General features: G+C 43.5%; 1 long non-coding RNA gene across 1 annotated transcript; it reads left to right on the top strand.

Annotated features, from left to right (window-relative positions):
* Positions 1-12,732: 12,732 nt before the first annotated feature.
* On the top strand, positions 12,733-16,631 carry LOC146578579 (uncharacterized). Its single transcript, XR_014891489.1, has 4 exons — positions 12,733-12,883; positions 14,812-14,899; positions 15,636-15,793; positions 16,213-16,631. It is a non-coding gene; the product is annotated as an uncharacterized LOC146578579 (long non-coding RNA).
* Positions 16,632-18,058: the final 1,427 nt, after the last annotated feature.

Here is an 18,058-nt window from a genome sequence, read left to right as displayed (position 1 = left end):
AGTCTCTCTCAAAACTTCCAAAATGAACTAAATCTGTCAACCTGCTTTGAAACAACCCCTGCTATGACTTTATGTTCAGAAACAAGAGACGTAAGCTAAACTGGTTTTGGCCTGTACTTCCATGTAATACCAGTTTGTACCAGAAGATGGAGGTGTGAGTCAGTGTAACCTTTCTTTAATTAGGCAAAGAACACATTCTTATTCACAGTGGCAGCACAGAAATGTTGAAACAAAACAGCAGCACAATCTGGACCATTTTAAAGATCACAGGTGACTACTTTTAGTTCATTCAAATTCTATTAAACCTCTATTTTTGGCTCCTCCTTTAACTTTTGAGTATTTACTGTGTCCTTGAAGTCCACATCTTGTTTTGCAGCTGTTTTCTTGTTGATTTGAAGTTTGTATTATGAAATCCTGATAATGTTAAAGCGTTAGTTATATTTGATGAACTCTGTGTAAAGTTTATCTTATTAAACAGTTTGTTGTGAAAAATGAAGAAATGGTCTCACAACAAGTAGTGTGACCCATGATTTCAGATTCAAAGTAATTTAACTGTTTTCAGTTAAATTAACTATCAGTGCTTTACATGTGGAGGTTTATCACAGGAGGAGACTGGGCTTTTGATTTTTTTTTTTTTTTTTTTGATTTTTCTCAAAAACATGCTGTGGGCATGAAGTTTTCAGACAGTGTGTTTAAGAGTTATTGTGGTTAACATCTCACACATTCCAATAAATCAGATGTTCCTGCATTGCAACAGTGGTTTGCAGATGTATTCTCCCTCCTCCCTGTCTGCAGGACTCTCATGGAGCACCACTTTGAAACGCGGCCTGGCGTGAAAGTATGTTTATGGCCCTACATGTTGCCTGAGCACAAGAGGTAAATTGTGCAAAAGCAATTGGCTGAAATGGAGAAAATGCTGTTGCCTTAGGAGGAAATGAGGATTTGTTCCTCAGTGTTTGGTCTCCTATGCCTATCTATTTGCCAGCTGATTGGTCCCAGCTGTTGAGAGGGGCTGGTTGTCCTTAAGGTGCTTCCAGGTAATTAAGAAGTGAGCGCATGGTTTTATACAGTACTGTGATGATCAATGTTCCCTGTAATTTTTCATGTGTTGAGCGAATGCACAAACTCCCTGAGGAATCCCTTGGACCACTGTGAGCAACAGCAGACATGTTCACACCAGTTTCGAATCCATCCAAGTTACATGGTTTATTAAAATAATCATATTACAGCATTTACAATTATGTTAGACTACTTTTAATTATCTGCTTTAGCCCACTTACAATGAAAATGAAAAAATAATCTTATTCATGACTTGTGTAATATGTTAATGCTATTGGAAGTAAAAATAACTTTAACTCCAATTTTAAAAGGACAGCTTTTTTTTTTTTTTTTTTTTTAAATAAAGCTCTGACCTGTATAATAACTCTGTGGTCTGGGAGAGAGTCCTGTAACTCTGTCTGCAAAATACAGTATGCAAAGACCAATGCTGGGCAATTAATTATATAGTTATATAAAGTTACTGAGTTTTGCAAAGAACAATGTTTTTGCAGCTGTTTACCTAAAAATGCAGCCAATACATTTTTTTAAACAAACTATTTAGAGAACAATCAGGTGTTCTGCATCAAATCTGATGCCACACAAATTATTTGTGCCACTCCAAAAGAAATCATTTCTGTCCACTATGAGATAAAGGAGGACATCAAAAGCCTGATACCTGGAGCACTGACAACAGGGGATGTATTACTCCTGTAACATTCAGCAGTTGCCTCGTTGTTCTGACACACACAACAAAACTATTGACTACACTACACACTAACTACACAAGATTTGCGCTAAATGTCGCAAATCTCTCACATCTCAAAACACAGCCCTCACTCCTAAAACTTCCTCCCGTTTCCTTTTTTTTTTTTTTTATTTATGTTTTATTAGTTTTCTTATTTATACAACATGTACAACAAATTCAAACTATTCACCGTGGGGGGGAAAGCAAAGAAAAGCAAATCAACATCAAAAGAGACAAACAGACCAAACCAAACAAAACACAAAAACAAATAAACCAAGAAATACAATGACATTATACAAAATCGGGCCTCCCATTTTGTACATATTTCAACCAATATTCTTCAAATGAGTCCGCCTGCCACTTTAGCCTAAAGGTTATTTTTCCAAAAATAGTATATATCACATCAATCCATTCATCTATAGTAGGAGTATCCTCTTTAAGACAAAGGCGAGTTATGGCCTTTTTGGAAGCTACCGACAGCACACTGAACAAATATTTATCCGGTTTGCATAGATCAAGAGTCTTTAGGTTGCCTAGGTACAATAATGCAAAACGAAATTGTATTTTCTTTTGGAAGATTGTTCCCATGACCTTGTGTATTTCCTTCAAAAATGGAACCACACGGGGACATTCCCAAAAAATGTGGAAATGATTTTCTGTTGCATGTCCACAACTCCTCCAGCATGTTGTATTCTGAGGATAATTGGATTTTTGAGCTGGGGTAATAAAATAACTAATTACATTCTTCCAAATGAATTCCCTCCACGAGGGGGAGCTTGTTACTGACCACTGCTGCCTACAGATCCCATCCCATTCCTCTCCTGTTAGGGATAGATTGCTCTCTGTTTCCCATCTTGCTTTAACATATCTTGTATCATGACCTCGTAGATTGATCAGTGAACAATATAATTTGGAAATAATTCTTTGATAGGGTCCATCTCTATATGCATTCTCGAATATATATACAGGGAGTGCAGAATTATTAGGCAAATTAGTATTTTGTCCACATCATCCTCTTCATGCATGTTGTCTTACTCCAAGCTGTATAGGCTCGAAAGCCTACTACCAATTAAGCATATTAGGTGATGTGCATCTCTGTAATGAGAAGGGGTGTGGTCTAATGACATCAACACCCTATATCAGGTGTGCATAATTATTAGGCAACTTCCTTTCAGTTGGCAAAATGGTTCAAAAGAAGGACTTGACATGCTCAGAAAAGTCAAAAATAGTGAGATATCTTGCAGAGGGATGCAGCAGTCTCAAAATTGCAAAGCTTCTGAAGCGTGATCATCAAACAATCAAGCGTTTCATTCAAAATAGTCAACAGGGTCGCAAGAAGCGTGTAGAAAAACCAAGGCGCAAAATAACTGCCCATGAACTGAGAAAAGTCAAGTGTGCAGCTGCCAAGATGCCACTTGCCACCAGTTTGGCCATATTTCAGAGCTGCAACATCACTGGAGTGCCCAAAAGCACTGAACAAGACACACAAGCTGAAACGTCAAGACTGGGCCAAGAAATATCTCAAGACTGATTTTTCTAAGGTTTTATGGACTGATGAAATGAGAGTGAGTCTTGATGGGCCAGATGGATGGGCCCGTGGCTGGATTGGTAAAGGGCAGAGAGCTCCAGTCCGACTCAGACGCCAGCAAGGTGGAGGTGGAGTACTGGTTTGGGCTGGTATCATCAAAGATGAGCTTGTGGGGCCTTTTCGGGTTGAGGATGGAGTCAAGCTCAACTCCCAGTCCTACTGCCAGTTTCTGGAAGACACCTTCTTCAAGCAGTGGTACAGGAAGAAGTCTGCATCCTTCAAGAAAAACATGATTTTCATGCAGGACAATGCTCCATCACACGCATCCAAGTACTCCACAGCGTGGCTGGCAAGAAAGGGTATAAAAGAAGAAAAACTAATGACATGGCCACCTTGTTCACCTGATCTGAACCCCATTGAGAACCTGTGGTCCATCATCAAATGTGAGATTTACAAGGAGGGAAAACAGTACACCTCTCTGAACAGTGTCTGGGAGGCTGTGGTTGCTGCTGCACGCAATGTTGATGGTGAACAGATCAAAACACTGACAGAATCCATGGATGGCAGGCTTTTGAGTGTCCTTGCAAAGAAAGGTGGCTATATTGGTCGCTGATTTGTTTTTGTTTTGTTTTTGAATGTCAGAAATGTATATTTGTGAATGTGGAGATGTTATATTGGTTTCACTGGTAAAAATAAATAATTGAAATGAGTATATATTTGTTTTTTGTTAAGTTGCCTAATAATTGTGCACAGTAATAGTCACCTGCACACACAGATACCCCCCTAAAATAGCTAAAACTAAAAACAAACTAAAAACTACTTCCAAAAACATTCAGCTTTGATATTAATGAGTTTTTTGGGTTCATTGAGAACATGGTTGTTGTTCAATAATAACATTATTCCTCAAAAATACAACTTACCTAATAATTCTGCACTCCCTGTATATAATATCTTCATTCCCAGTCGATAACTGAGGATTTTTTAGCTTTTTATTCAGGAAAATACTCCGTTGCAAGTATCTAAAAAAATCTTGATTTTGCAACCCAAACTTTTTCTTAAGGTCCTGGAAACTCATCACTTTTCCATTTTTCAACAAGTTACTGTATGTGGTGAGACCTTTATTTGCCCATGTTTTGAATGTCGAGTCGATCTTACTAGGCAAAAATTCTGGGTCATATGCAAACCATTTAAGGAATCCAGCCCTCTGGATTAATTGATACTTTTTAAGTACTCTTTCCCATATCTTTATTGAACTTACTATCTAAGGGTTGCCCGGGTATCCCAGGAGTTGTAACTCTGAAGGATCTCCTATCAGTGCCCTGACAGGGAAATTACCTCCCAAGGACAATTCCACTTCCTTCCATCTTGAACAGTATCCAGGTTTACACCAGCCCACCAGATTTCTTATTTGTGTTGCCCTGTAGTAGTCCTGTAGGCAAGGGAGGCCTAATCCTCCTTTATCCTTGGGAAGCTGAAGTGTTTTGAACTTAACTCTTGGCTTTTTACCCGCCCATATAAATCTTGAGAGGATCCTATCCCATTCTACAAAGTAGATGGTAATGACAATTTGCATAATTAAGATTAAGGAACTGACCTCCCAGCCCATTGTTCCTTCAGTGGGCTCGTTTCAGTCATTATGCAGTGTACTGTTTATAAGATTGGGGAAACCTGCAGTCAGCTGAGATTTAAAAAGTCACTTGGATGAGTGACAAAACGTTTCTCCCACAAAACGCTACGTCCAGAAGAACAGAATGAACTTTTGGAGATTTACTTTCCTGGATGATTGAGAATGCATCAAGACGTTTTAACCCACTTTGGCAACGAATGCCTAAAACTTGTATGCCAGTATGAGCAAACCGCACATAAGATGGCGGACTACAGGAACCACCTGAGATTCAGCCTCAGATGCCAACAAAACAGGATTACTCTTAAAAGTCTGCAAATGAGCTCTTCAGTTAAAGGCTTACGAGCAACAGAAGTCCTCCAGAAGGCACAACATCAGTTACCCTTTAAGACTTACCACAGAACCAAGTCCGCCAGATCTTATATTACATCTTTACATGCTGTAGTGCCAATTTTGGGAGCATTTCAAGTTGCTATACATCAATACAACCATTATAGCCCACATTTTAGTAATATATATGCATTAAGTGCATAGTAATTTCAGAAATTTCAAAAAAGAAATTTAAGAGGTTTATCCCTCAAAACTGTAAATACAAAAAAGTTGCATAAAATAGTTTCCCACCACAGGAAATTTATTTTGAGTGTCTTCATAGTTTTATTTTTGAAATACACCAATTTTTATATACTGCAGGAAAAACGAAAATAAATATTATAATGCAAATTTGCAAAATGTGCAATATAATGTGAACTAAAATAAGCCTTTTCCAGCATTGCAATTTGAGTTCTAACCATCCCAGAAACTATTCAGAAAGTCATAAAGTCAAACATAACTTTTAAAAACATCAGATTAGGTTGATGAGGCCCTGAAGGTAAAAAACTACAGTTTCAAAATGACGCCACTTCTGGTTTCGGGCAGGTAATGGTGGGCATGTGATAGTTTGCGCTGATGATCTATTCCAACGTAGGAAGTGTTACGAACAGCTGATCGGATCGGCAAAGCGTGTTTCTGGAATATTTTGTTTTTGTTGCTGCAAGTGGTTTTATGCAATTTTTTTGCAAAGCTATATGTGGAAGGAAACTGTGACCTTGGACAAGCTGATGGCATAAGATGTAAGTACAACTCCTCCAGTTTCATATGCAAACAAAATGATTGCGCTAGCTTACGTGGTTGCAGTTCTACCGGGATTTAAAAATAGTTACGCAAAACTGAGCATGCCCGCTCCGACCGGCATTAAAGGGTTAATGAACGAGTGAGGCAAAAATTTTTTACTATCGACGTGCTAAAATCTCAAGAGGAGCGGATCCGACGGAGACTGACAATGCTTTAAGATGAGAATACTCTTAAAAAGGTGTTTGACTTTACTGAGAACTTGTTGTACATCGGAAACTACCGTAAAATGTGGAGAGTGTCCTCAGCAGCCAGAAGAGAGAAGGACGCGACACCGAGGTTGTGGAAAAGTGGGTGAGTAATTTGTCTGACAGACAGCTCACCCAAACAGAGAAAAACGTAGTTGCTAAAGGGTTTTGCTGTCACACCAAGACAAAGTGGAAGCAGAGCAACTACGGACGAAGGTTTCGGCCTGTCTCAGCAATGCAAGGCCCCCAGCATCCAACATCACCATGGAAGAGAGGAAGGGACTCACATCACTTAGTGATGACAATAACATTATCATCCTTCTGGCACACAATGGTAGGTGCACAGTATTGCTAAACCAGAAAGACTATCATGAGAAAATTTTGTCACTACTCAGTGATGAAAATACTTATGAGCCCCTGAAACGAGACCCAGGAAGTGTCTACAGGAAGAAGGTGATAGACTGTCTGAAACAGTTAGAACAAGACAAGGCTATTGACTGGACCTCATACCAAAGGCTATACCCAGGGGAGTCTACACCAAGTCTGTGTGGTTTACCGAAAATACATAAACAGGGTGCACCTTTAAGACCGATTGTCTGCACGATCAACTTTGTCTCCAAATTTCTGGCTTTGATCCTCAACCCACTGGTGGGCAGCTCTGAACACCACATCCAGAACACCCTGGATTTTGTTGAGAAGGTGAGAGATGTCATTACAGAGGCAGATGAAACCAGGACGTACCACAATTCACAGATCCCATTAACTCAGTGGACCAACACATCAAATTCACCAGGGAGGATATGAAAAGTGGCAGGTTAGCCTTCTTAGACTGAGATTTCCATCAGTAGTGGGGGACATCTAAAAGCTGATGTGTACTGTGGGATTATAATATTATTTTATGCCATGTTAGACCCTTAATTAAAGGAAAGCCGAGGCTGACCTGGACTCCTGCTCTCCCCTCTACCATCTTTGCTCTCTCCTCTACCATCTTTGATGTGACCCTGACCAAATGCTACAGCAGCTGGACCCACAACAACAACCTGAAAATGTCAACACTGTTGCAGGAAAATGATCTCATGCAGTGGAGGCGGAGAGCGTTAAATCCAAGGCCCGTTTCACTACACGGGGGAGATTTCCAGACAGCTTCAGCTGACAGAGCTGTGACGAGACGCCCATTAAGCCCAGATGAAAAGTGAGGCAGAGCAAAAGAGTGCTGACCTTAACAACTCTGCATTAAAACTGTGCAGGACAGTGACGGACCAATACGGATGATCGGGCAGCAAAAAGGGCGTGCCAGAGACAGGAGGAGTAACTGAGGTCAGATGTTTGGCTGATCTATGGACTGGAGTGTCTTCGAGCATAGAAGGCCGCACGTACTTACATAACACTGATATCATGTTTTTCTTTGTGATCTTTTATTCAGTTATATCTTTTGCTAAGTTTTAAGTAGTGGCAGTTGATTAAACAACATTCATTTAATATTACATACCTGATTCAGAGCATTACACACATATCAACTTAACAATCTGCAAAACCTTGTAGCGGCAATGTTGTGTCTCCATAAGGGACAGTTGGCTCCAGGAGATAAGTGGGAGTCAGTGCCTGTCCTTGAGAAGGAGAGCATATTCCTTTGCTGTGTCAAGAGTCAACAGATCCATATTGAAGTGAAGTTCATATTATTACAGGTTTTGTTTCTTTTTTTTCTTCCTGTTTTTGTGTCCCGTTTGGATCTTTAGCCATCAGAATTGTTGTCTTAAGGCCAAGAAAGATGCCAAGCGGATTTATTTTACCAAGTGGATCATCATGGCCTTGCCATATTGGTCCATTTGATTGACCTTTATTATAATTATGAATTTATTTTATTTTCAGTTGCTACAAACGGGACAGACATGACTGGGGGATAGGACAGGGAGAAAGAATGAAAGAAAGAGAGGGAGAGAAAGAAAACCAAAGGGGAGAAGAGACGGTGAGAAGGGGGGGAAGAAAGAAAAAAACAAAAAACCAAACAAAACACTGAGCAGTGCTGATTTTCTAACACTGGAATATTTCTAACATTTTGAGTTATTTTCCAGTGTTAGAAAATCAGCACTGCTCAGTGTTAGCCATTGTTAATCTTCAAAACTGACTAGGTTACTTTTAAACATATAACACTGTAAAAAGTGTTAATTTAACACTCAACAGTGTTGTATTTAACACTCAGAGTGTTAATTTAACACTGGAGATTTTGCTGTGTAGCTTAGGCGCTGTGTGAGAGAAAAGCATGTGAATGTTTAGGCTTTTATGATCAGGTGGGGGCCACTAGAGGCTATAAGAGTTTGATCAATGCTCCACCATTTTGAGATCTGAGGCTGTCTGCGTACGGTGTCCATCTCCCACGCGTGTGATCATTAAAATCATTGTTTGACTCAACCCGGCCGGACCAGTGTTGTTATTTTGGTTTTTCCTCTTGTATCCATCCCCAATATTTGAATCCGTAACAGTAACATAAACCTACCTATACGGATCAATATTTAAGGTTTGACTCTCATCATCCACTGGAGCACAAACTGGGTGTCATTACGACGCTACAACACACAGCGAACACCATCCCCACTGACACAGGGGCCAGGGAGGCAGAAGAACGGCACATCAAAAAGGCCCTGAGTAAATGTGGTTATCCCAGCTGCACTTTTGTCAAAGTACACAATAAATTATATAATGTAAACAACTACCTGAAAAAAACAGGTAGAACGATACTTTTGTATGGTTTATTGCATTTACGGAGGGAGTGATGTATGCTGGGTAATGGCACAGCTAGCTACTGGGTGACTTTATTCACCCGCTTCGGCTGTTATCAGTCCATACAATGGGCGTTATTGTCATGGTCCTGAGTCTGAGGACTCAGTGTTTTGTTTCCTTATGCTTTTGTTCATTTCGAGTGTGTATTCTGTTGTGATTTTGCCATTTGTTAGGTTTCTGTTCTTTGCCTTCCTGCTCCCACTTCTCTGTGTTCCCTCTGTCTGTCCATGGTGTTATTGTGTCTGCTCATGAGTCTGCCTGTCAAGTTCAGTGTCCTGTCTGGTTCTCTGTGTCTGTTAGTTTCCTGTTTTATTCTGAAAGTTCTTGTCTCATGTCAGTGTGTTCAGTTTTACCTCTCCCCTGTCTCGTTAGCCTGATTGCTCCCAGCTGTGTCTCCCTCCTGTGGCCCATTCCCTGATTACTCCCTGTGTATTTAAGCCCTGTGTTTTCCTGTGCTCTCTGTCGCGTCGTCTGTTTAATTCCATGTAGTCTGCATTATTCCATGTTTCTTAGTGTGTCTCTGCTCCTCGTTTCATGTCCTCCCTTTTGCATTAGTTTTCCCAGTTTAGGTTTATGTTCGGTTCTGCTCACACCTTGGTTTTGTGCACTGTAAATAAACCCACTTGCACCTCTGCCATTGTCTGCTATTGGATCCTCCTTTCTCACCCTCCACACGACTGCCGCCCCAGCCGTGACAGTACGACGCGACCACGAGATGGATCCAGCAGCTTTGTCCGTAGAGAGCGACCTCACACGCATCCAACGCCTGATGGACTGGGTAACTCACACCACCAACACAAGGGCAAAAGTGGTGGGGTTAAATGCCATCGAGGCAATCCTGGAGGGAAATCCCTACCTCTGCCAGCTTAAGGGAGTTTCCGCCTTCCTTTGCACCCTGCATAAAGCCCGGGGGGTAGTGCAAGCTCGGGAAACCACAGACTTTGTCCAGCAGCAGCGGACTACGGCCACCCCAGAGCAGTCATGTGAGCTTCTCCTGGCGGTGATTTTGCCCGGCCCGCCGGAGGTGATTTTGCCCGGCCCGCCGGATGTGATTTTGCCCGGCCCGTTGGATCCGTCAGCAGAGAGGAAGCGACGATCGCGCCGTCGGTGCGTCACCCCGTAGCCGGATATTAGGACTTCAGAACTGCCGACTGTGGTGAGTGAGAAGGACTCTTTTTCTGTTTTGGACTGTGGGACAGTTTATTCAGGGGCTTTGTTTGGTGCAGCAGATGACAAGGAGAACTGTTTGTTGCCCGTTCATTCTCCTGCTCAGCTGTCTTTACCTCGTTTAGCTGCACAGCAGCATTCAACTCGGTCTCCGGTATCCCCGCTAGCCCAGTCATCTATGCCGTCTCTGTCTTCACCGACTCCCTGTGAATGGGAGGCTGCGCCTGTGCCTCCCATTTTTGAGTCTTTTTCTAGTACGTATTATTTGCAGAGAGACAAACACGTTAAAAATGCAATCGTTCCTCAACAGCTGGCTAGTTTAGAGACTGCTACTTGCTCCAGGGCCTCACCAGAGGTTAAGTTACAGCCCTCAGCTGACTCTGGACCCCTGGAGGCTAAGAACCCAGCTGAGAACTGCACCCGGCTGTCGCTGCCTGAGCAGGGTCGGTGCTCCGTGCAGCTGCAGTCTGTTCCGTCCCTGCCAGAGGCCCGTGTGCCTGCTGGTTCTGTTCTGTCTCTGCCAGAGGTCTCCGCACCTGCTGGTTCTGTCCTGTGTGTGCCAGGGGCTCCGGTGCCCACTGGTTCTGAGACTGTCTTCCCTGGGGGGCCCGAGGAGCCCGTCCAGCTTCCTGCCTCGTCAGCTGGAGGGCCCGAGGAGCCCGTCCAGCCTCAAGACTCGTCAGCTGGAGGTTCAGGAGAACCTAGCCAGCTTGCTGCCTCGTCAGCTGGAGGGCCCGAGGAGCCCGTCCAGCCCCAAGACTCATCATCCTCGCCAGCTGCAGTCTCATCATCCTCGCTCGCAGCAGCCTCCTCATCAGCCTCTGCCTTAGCTTCGCCTGGTCCGGCTTCAGCTCCACCCACGCCGTCGCCTGGTCCGGCTTCAGCTTCACCCACGCCGTCGCCTGGTCTGGCTTCAGCTTCACCCACGCCGTCGCCTGGTCCGGCTTCAGCGTCGCCTCCGCCTGGTCTGGCCTCCGCATCCGCTTCAACGTCGCCTGGTCCAGCCTCCGCATCCTTATCAGCTTCGTCTGGTCCAGCCTCTGCTTCAGCATCCTCATCGCCTGGTCCAGCGTCTGCTTCAGCATACTCATCGCCTGGTCCAGCGTCTGCTTCAGCATCCTCATCGCCTGGTCCAGCATCCGCTTCAGCATCCTCATCGCCTGGTCCAGCCTCAGCTTCCGCCTCCTCATCAGCTTCGCCTGGTCCAGCCTCAGCTTCCGCCTCGTCTGGTCCAGCCTCCGCGTCTTCAGCCTCGTCTGCTTCGCCTGGTCCAGCCTCCGCGTCTTCAGCCTCGTCTGCTTCGCCTGGTCCAGCCTCTGCGTCTTCAGCCTCGCCTGGCCCAGCCTCCGCGTCACCTGATGCTGCAGGGGCCACGCAGCCTTCTGGTCCCCAGCTGCCGCCTCAACATCGTCGGTCATCTGCCAGGCCGCATGTTGGGCATCGTCGCCACCGTGGCCGGCCTGTGGACTTGGATTGTCGCCACCGCTGTCGTGAGCACGGTCGGCCCCCAGGACTGCTTTCACGCCGCTGTTGCCGTCCGCACGGTCAGCCCCCAGAACTGTTTTCACGGCGCTGTTGCCGTCCGCACGGTCGGCCTCCGGACCTGCCCCACTGCCACTGCCTTTCACACAGTCGGCCCCCGGAACTGAACTGTTTTGGCCTCCGGCGCTGTCGGCCTCCGGGTCTGCCCCCTGACCTGTCTGTCTGGGCCTTTTTGGACTATGTCCCTCCCTCCTGGATCCCCACCGCCCGCCCTGGTCAGGTCGTTTTCTGTTTTTTGGTTTTGGGGGGGCGGTTTGGGCAGTTTTTGTGTTTCTGTTGGGCTGTCTGGAGCCAGCCCTTTGGGGTGGGGGGGGGGGGGGGGGGGGGTGCTGTCATGGTCCTGAGTCTGAGGACTCAGTGTTTTGTTTCCTTATGCTTTTGTTCATTTTGAGTGTGTATTCTGTTGTGATTTTGCCATTTGTTAGGTTTCTGTTCTTTGCCTTCCTGCTCCCACTTCTCTGTGTTCCCTCTGTCTGTCCATGGTGTTATTGTGTCTGCTCATGAGTCTGCCTGTCAAGTTCAGTGTCCTGTCTGGTTCTCTGTGTCTGTTAGTTTCCTGTTTTATTCTGAAAGTTCTTGTCTCATGTCAGTGTGTTCAGTTTTACCTCTCCCCTGTCTCGTTAGCCTGATTGCTCCCAGCTGTGTCTCCCTCCTGTGGCCCATTCCCTGATTACTCCCCGTGTATTTAAGCCCTGTGTTTTCCTGTGCTCTCTGTCGCGTCGTCTGTTTAATTCCATGTAGTCTGCATTATTCCATGTTTCTTAGTGTCTCTCTGCTCCTCGTTTCATGTCCTCCCTTTTGCATTAGTTTTCCCAGTTTAGGTTTATGTTTGGTTCTGCTCACACCTTGGTTTTGTGCACTGTAAATAAACCCACTTGCACCTCCGCCATTGTCTGCTATTGGATCCTCCTTTCTCACCCTCCACACGACTGCCGCCCCAGCCGTGACAGTTATTAGCACAAATCAGTCCCATAGATATGGGCCATCTCCTGCTAGATTGTTCAGAAGGTTGTTCTCATCCATCCAGATGGAGGATCACTAACAGGAGCGTGGAAGACTCCAGAATCCACTCTGGCTGCAATCCGGTGGATATGCAGTGTGTACAGGTAAGACCGTTTAAACGGACAGCATTTATAGAATGACTATTAAAAGTCAGCGAGTGTCAGTAATGTTAATGTGGTTATGTTAGTAATACACCGAGTGCTAATATAACAGCTTTAAGATGCATTTGTAGATATTATTACGTGTTTTACCGTCTTTATGGTGCTAGCTTAAAGTTACGGTGTAAACGTTACCTTATATTTTATCTCATGGTTTTTCTATTTTTAACATAGAGATTTGTGATGCTGTGTTTTCTGACCACAGTCCTGTGTTGTTTGAAGTTCCTCTTGCCTGTGCCTCAGTTAAAACTCGCGCTGCTGCTCAGCGCTGTCGTGTTTTTAACTCCTCCACTGCTGAACACTTTTCAACAGTCTTTGACCAGATCTGTAAGATCCCGGATTTTTTATGCAGCCAGACTGAGGAACTGAGCTCATGGTTTTATTCTACCTGTCGGACTGCTTTGGACACTGTGGCTACATTAAAATCCAGACTGCCTAAAACTAAATCTGAGCCCTGGCTGAACGACTTGACCCGAGCTGTCAGACGCGACTGCCGTCGAGCTGAGCGCAAGTGGAAAAAGGACAAACTACAAGTGTCATTCCAGATGCTGAAGGACTGTTGGCGTCGATATCAAAGAACTGTAAAAGATGCCAAAAGAAAACACTTATCTGACATTATTTTGTCAAACTGCCACAACCCACGTGTTTTATTTAATACTATTAACTCTGTTCTTAATGCACCATATACTGACTGTATTGAGCCCTCATCAGAAGCCTGTGAAAATTTTTTACACTTTTTTATCGAGAAGGTCTCCTCCACAAGGGCTCAAATCTCTCCTCATGCTCACGACCTCTCAGTCTCTGTTTCCTGCTCTGCTGTCTTTGACAGGTTTGAGCCTGTGACTCTATCCTTTTTAAAGGAGACTGTTGGTCATCTTAAGCCTGCAGGGTCTCCAAATGATGCTGTCCCTCCTCGACTTTTAAAAGAGGTGTTACCTACAGTTGGTCCTTTGGTGCTTGAGCTGGTAAACCATAGTCTGATGTCAGGTGTTGTCCCTAAAGATTTTAAACATGCAGTAGTCAAACCCCTGATTAAAAAACCTGCTCTTGATCCTATGGTTCTTGCAAATTACAGGCCTATCTCCAAACTACCTTTTCTTTCCAAAATTCTTGAAAAGGTAGTTTACAACAAAATAATGACCTTCCTGGAAAAGCAAAATGTTTTAGAGGTTTTCCAATCTGGTTTTAAACCCTTTCATAGCACTGAATCAGCCCTTTTAAAAGTTTTTAATGACATATTTTTAGCGACTGATGCTGGGGACTGTGTTGTTCTTGTGCTTTTAGATTTGACAGCTGCGTTTGATACTGTGGATCATGCCATTTTATTCTCTCGTTTGGAGCACTGGGTGGGCATTAGGGGCACAGCACTGGAGTGGTTCAGGTCCTACTTGACGGGGCGAACTTTTTGTGTCAGCCTTGGTGACTATGCGTCGTCCTCCGCTCCCCTCTTGTGTGGTGTCCCACAGGGCTCAGTTCTAGGCCCCCTCCTCTTCTCTTTATATCTGCTTCCTCTTGGTTCTGTACTGAGAAAGCACGGCATTGCTTTCCACTTTTATGCTGATGACTGTCAGATCTATGTCCCTCTAAAGAAAAAAGGCAGATACCTTACACAGCCATTACTTCAGTGTCTCGATGACATTAAGGCTTGGATGTCTGTTAACTTTTTAAAATTCAATGATAAAAAGACAGAGGTGATGGTTTTTGGTAGCCCCACTGAGACCCCCAATGTGTATGTAGATTCCCTGGCACAGTATAACATACTGTGCCAGGAACTGATTTCTCCCAAAGGGTGGACTAGTGTGTTTCAATAGATTACCTCTGTATGAATGTACTTCTTAAATGAAGGCAAGTGTTTGTCCTTTTTTGTTCCTCAGGTACAGTACGTGATATCAAGGGCAGGCGGTCAACACTGGGGACAAGAAGCAGACGTACTTCCAAGAGGGAGCTGCAGTGAGGTCAGAGGTCAGAATCTGAAACAGCTCAGGTTTATATTTTAGAGGTTATAAAAAATCAAAATGTATTTATAAAGAAACCTTTAAATAATAGTCATAATTATGATTATTATAAGAAATATTAAACATTTAAGTGGATTTTCTGTTACACATATCGTGTTAGCCCTGCAATAAACTGGCAGCCTGTCTTTGTCCTGTATCAGCTGGGATAGGCTTCATCCTCCCGCAACCCTGAATTGGATACATTGTATTCCAATTATGTAATCTGATCATTTACAAACTCAAGGTATCTAATCAAAATGTAAGTAATAATTATAAAATGCAGAAATAAGTGTGACATAAATGTAAATGTGTGAGCTGACATAGAGGACAGCTACATGCAGTCTGAAAAACCTTTGTTGTCAAGTTTGTCTCGTGCTGATATACCTGCATTCTTACATAGAAGAGACATTAAAGTCTCTGACTCAGTGAAGCATTATTGTTTGGATAAATCTGTGGTTTGGATCTGTTTGGATAAATATAGTAAGTTGATGTTTGTCCATTCATTGACACATTTTCTTAAGTGCTTATCCAGTTCAGGATCACAGTGGAGCTGCAGCTGGATATGTTCACTAAATAAACCTTACAAAAGTTAACAATAAACCTGCATCCATGTACGTTGTTGTCCACAGGATGAGAAAATCAAATTGGAAGACTGTGGAACATGTTAATAAATGTTTGTGTGTTTATCCCTGTGTCTTTCACAGGAGGCGCTGGAAGGTTTCCCTAATAGTTCCTGGTGAATCAAAGCAGAACCATAAAGGTTGCTGGACTGCATGATGGCCTTACCCCTGAGCAGTCATCCTGTTAAAGGAGGAACCAGTTAGAAGCTGTTTTCAAAGTAGCTGAGCAGATTTCATCTCAAGTAAGCGATTAACTGTTTGTTCGTTTGTTCTGCCACTTAAAGAGCATTTAAGGACGTCTTTCGAGTGTCCAGTTGAATTAATTCTACTGGCTCTCATGGTCATTTGTTATTATAGACATATTTTTCATGTTCACCCAGCTATTTAGTAAATTCTATCTATTTAGTAATATCCGTCAGCTATAAACTGTAATATAAATATAAAAATATCTAAATATCTCCTGCCCTTTATGTTTTAATGATGTAAGTCTGTTTACATTAGCATTCCTCACATATCAATGAGATGCTGTACAGTACAACCCTACTGACGCAGCAGAGGGATAACGACGGCTATTCAACATCGTTACACGACACATTTGAGCTGCATGACGCAGACAAAGTGACTCAATCATCTTTTTTGTGGTTTATTGTCTTCAAACCAGCAGATAAAGCCGATTGCAGAAGATGTCAGAGAAGAACTTCAGGCCGTGTACTGAAAAGGTATTTTTTTCTTGTTATCAAAAGACATTTGGAGTGGCAGCTTCTACAACTGGTTGTGCTAAAGTAAAGCTTACAGTCTAAGAAATCACAGTGTTGATGTTCAGCACAAAGAGAAAAGCTCACTTGTTTGAATTTATTTACAATCATAGTTTTATAAATTCTGACTGTAAACAGCTTTTACAGCTTTGATATTGTTTGACACTCGAAATCAGGTGATAGGGTTTAATTTAAAGGTTTCTGTGTCCCAATGAGCCATTTACACTGACCAGTGTCAGTTTAACTGTAACACATTCATTATTTAGATTCAACAAAGAAATAACTGAATGTAAAAAATGGCAGCCCTCAGGCAGGTTTATAGAGATATATGCATGCATTATGAAATGTATGTATCCCAGATAATTGTTATTCATCTAGTCATGGCAGACCTACCTTTTCCTCCCAAGTTAACTGCAACCCAAAAGAACTAGTGGGGCTATTTACACACTCACAACCAGTGTGGGGTAAAAAGAGCCACCAAAAAGCTGTCAGCCACAGATGTGCTATAAGAGTTAGAAACTCTACTTATGGAGAAACTTTCTAAGTCTAACAGAGGACAGGAACTCCTGCCCAAATAACATGATATAACCCCACATACAGCCCAGCCATAAAGTGAACCAAGTCATTTAGTTAAAGACAGCATGGGACTAAATGCATGTAACCAGCCTGCACCAACCTGACATTTCTTCCTCCTGAATTAAATGAATGAATGGATGAAAGTTAAATGACTACAAACCTAAAGCCACTAGTTCCCACACTGGAGCTCCCTGACACTGTGTGTTAACCGTATTTAGCTTGTATCAACAGTTGTAACAGGCTAAGCCACCTGAGACACTGCATTGAATTTGTTCCTGTCTTAATGATTTCAGCTGACTGGTTTCAGCTCAGATGTTCTTCTTTTTCCTTTCAGTAGATCAAAGCAGCTCGTGCTCCTTCTGCTTCCAATTTAGAAGAAGAAGAAGGCTCCAGCAAAGTGGCGTTCATGGTCTCAGTGAACAGTCACGGTCACACACTGCATGTGGTTTTAAAAGCAACATGTCTGTTCACCACAACAATGGAGATGTGTAATATTAGTGCAGCTACGGTTTGTTCTTGAACATCAGTTCTGTTTTCTACTTTGATCACTTAGACCAAAAAAGTGTTGTTTTCAGATTCTTTCTTTTAAATCTATAAAGCACCTGCTCATTTTTTTATTACAATTAGTTTCACATAAATGTTAGTGTTTCCTTTATGATCTTTTAATGCTTACACTACACTGTACATGTCTACATTAGAGACATTTCTGTTACCTGTTTCTGTTGACTCAGAGTTGTGAAATGTTCTTTTATTTGATGCACAATATAAAGCTCTTCAACTGGTGGGGAAGATTGTCACATCTTGCAGGAGCTTTCCTCTCCTCAGGGGCTCTCTCTGCAGGAGGGGGAGATACAGGAGAGGTGGAGGAAGATCTCAGCCTGGGTGTTTATTGTCTTATGTAGTCTGGAAGATGAGTGGATGGTGGGGTGGGTGCAGTTTTCCCTGTGGTGGGGTTGGGTGGACTGTCCCGGGCTCTGTGGGGCCGGGAGGCGCTGCTGCGCTGGGCCCCGGTCTGGATGGGCCTGGGCCCCCTTTCCCTGGCGGGTCGCGGAGTATGGGGGTGCCTACTGGGGTCAGCGGGAGAGCTGGCCCCAGGGAGGGGTCACGTGCCCCTCTCTTCCTTCCCTCCCCATCTCCAGCTGCCTCCCTCTTCCCGCTCCACCACAACCACCCACA

This window comes from Mchenga conophoros, linkage group LG3 (assembly GCF_057382185.1).
Source record: "Mchenga conophoros isolate Kocher_MC1m ecotype Shallow Benthic linkage group LG3, M_conophoros_male_GT1.1, whole genome shotgun sequence".
Lineage (NCBI taxonomy): Eukaryota > Metazoa > Chordata > Actinopteri > Cichliformes > Cichlidae > Mchenga > Mchenga conophoros.
This window is presented reverse-complemented; position numbering and strand designations above follow the sequence as displayed.